The sequence below is a fragment of the Ursus arctos genome, unplaced genomic scaffold, assembly GCF_023065955.2.
Source record: "Ursus arctos isolate Adak ecotype North America unplaced genomic scaffold, UrsArc2.0 scaffold_14, whole genome shotgun sequence".
Taxonomy (NCBI): Eukaryota; Metazoa; Chordata; class Mammalia; order Carnivora; family Ursidae; genus Ursus; species Ursus arctos.
The window spans coordinates 23,018,734-23,021,509 of NW_026622808.1; the positions used below are offsets into that span (position 1 = coordinate 23,018,734).

Genomic DNA, 2,776 nt, shown 5'->3' on the forward strand with positions numbered 1-2,776 from the left:
CATCCATGTTTTTGCAAATGGCAAGATCTCATGTATAACTGTTGATATCCTTTATCTACCCACTAACCTACCCTCTGGCAAATACAAGTTTGTTCTCTATATTCAACAGCCTGGCCGGTTTTTTGTTCATTTGTTCTGTTTTTTAGATTCACATATAAGTAGGATCATACAGTATTTGTCTTTGTGTGACTTATTTCATTGAGTATAGCAAAACTTGCAAAAAGTCTATACTCTCTAGAACCACCCATGTTGTTGCAAATAAGAATTCATTCATTTTATGCCTGAGAAATCGTCCATCTTCTTCATCCATTCATCTATTGATGGACACTCCGGCTGCTTGTAAATAATGCTGCTAAATGTGGGGTGCATATATATTTTTGAATTAGTGTTTTTGTCTTCTTTGGGTAAATACCCAGTATCGGGATTACTTGTTCATGTGGTATTTCTATGTTTAGTATTTTGAGGAATCTCCATACTGTTTCCACAGTAGCTGAAACAGATTGCATTCCCACCAACAGTGCATGAGTGTTCCCTCTTGACAACCCCTGCACTAACACTTGTTATTTCTTGTCATTTTAAACTAGCCATTCTGACTGGTGTGAGGTGATAGTCTTACTCTTTTGGATGTCACACAAATGGAATTATTTTATTCCCTTCTCAGATTGTTCACTGTTTGTATGTAGAAATGCAATGATTTTGTGAGGGTTGGCTTTGTATCCAGTTATTTGGCTGAATTAATTTATTAGTTCCATTAGTGTTTTTGTGGCATCTTTAGGATTTTCTACACATAAGACCACATTGTTTGCATTCATAAATTTCTTTCTTCCTTTCCTGTTTGGATGACTTGTCTTTTCTTTTCTTTGTTTAATGGCTTGGCTAGAAGTTCCAGTGTTATGCTGAGTAGATATCAAGAAAGTGGGGATCCCTGTCTTGTTCCTGATCATAAAGAAAAAATGTTAATTGTATACCATTGAATATCATGCTTGCTGTGGGTTTTTTATAAATGGGTTTATGTTGAGATAGTTTTCTTCTATTCCTAGTTCTCAGTGTTTTTATCATGTTCCATGCACAGATACAAACATTAATTTCTTGAGTGCAGAATATAAATGGTAATGTGTCTGCCAGGTTAGTAATGCATGATTGTGTCATGCTCTTTTTCTCTTATTTTGGTAGTCACATCGACTCCATGGAACTAAAGAATGATACACGAATTTCAGAATTTCTTCTTCTGGGATTTTCTGAGGAACCAGAATTGGAACCCTTCCTCTTTGGGCTGTTCCTGTCCATGTACCTGGTCACCATATTTGGGAATCTGCTCATCATCCTGGCTGTCAGCTCTGACTCCCACCTCCACACCCCCATGTACTACTTCCTCTCCAACCTGTCATTTGTAGACATCTGTTTCACCTCCACCACTGTCCCCAAGATGCTGGTGAATATACAAACACAGAGAAAAGTCATAACTTATGAAAGCTGCATCATGCACATGTATTTTTTCATACTTTTTGCAAGTTTGGACAACTTCCTCCTGACTGTGATGGCTTACGACTGCTTTGTGGCCATCTGTAACCCCCTGCACTACACAGTCACCATGAACCCCTGGCTCTGTGGACTGCTGGTTCTGATGTCCTGGATCATGAGCACCCTGCATTCTTTGTTACAAACCTTAATGGTGTTGCGGCTGTCCTTCTGTACAGAGGTGGAAATCCCCCACTTTTTTCTGTGAACTCAATCAGATGATCCAACTTGCCTGTTCTGATACCTTTCTTAATAACATGGTGATGTACTTTCCAGCTATGCTGCTGGCTGGTGCTCCCTTGGCTGGGATCCTTTACTTTTACTCTAAGATAGTTTCCTCCATACTTGGGATCTCATCAGCTCAGGGCAAGCATAAAGCATTTTCCACCTGTGTGTCACACCTCTCCATTGTCTCCTTATTTTATTGTACAAGCCTAGGAGTGTACCTTAGCTCTGCCACTACCCAAAGCTCCCACTCAAGTGCAGTAGCCTCGGTGATGTACACGGTGGTCACACCCATGGTGAACCCCTTCATCTACAGTCTGAGGAACAAAGATATAAACGGGGCTCTGAATGTATTTTTCAGAGCAGCTGTAAAGGGGTCATTTTTTCACAAGTAACTGTGCTTGGAGGCTTAATGCCTAATAGCCAGAAATTGATATTCTTTAATCAGATCATGAAAGAAGATCTCAATCCCTCTTGTATATTCTGGAGTTTCAATATTTCTAAAGTTCAACTGCTTTTTTTTTAATAATATTTTTTTATTATGTTATTTTAGTCACCATACAGTACATCCCTAGTTTTTGATGTAAAGTTCATGATACATTACTTGCGTATAACACCCAGTGCACCATGCCATACCCATCACTGGCCTATCCCAATCCCCTACCCCTCTAATATAAAAGTTCAATGCTAAAATAAATCTTAATGGTCCATCATGAAAAAATATTGGGGAGGTCTAGGGCAAAAGGAACACAATGACTAATGATGTGAGACAGGAGTCCATCAAAATTCTAGAGGAGAGCATAGGCAGCAACCTCTACGGCATCGGCCACAGTAACCTTTTTCGTGACACATCTCCAAAGGCAAGAGAAACAAAAGATAAAATGAACTTGTGGGACTTCATCAAGATAAGAAGCTTCTGCACAGCCAAGGAAACAGTCAAAAAAACTAAGAGGCAGCCCATGGAATGGGAGAAGATATTTGCAAATGACACTACAGAGAAAAGACTGGTATCCAAGATCTACAAAGAACTTCT

General features: G+C 39.4%; 1 pseudogene; it reads left to right on the forward strand.

The window, feature by feature from the left end:
- Positions 1-1,132: 1,132 nt before the first annotated feature.
- On the forward strand, positions 1,133-2,138 carry LOC125280913 (olfactory receptor-like protein OLF4; annotated as a pseudogene).
- Positions 2,139-2,776: the final 638 nt, after the last annotated feature.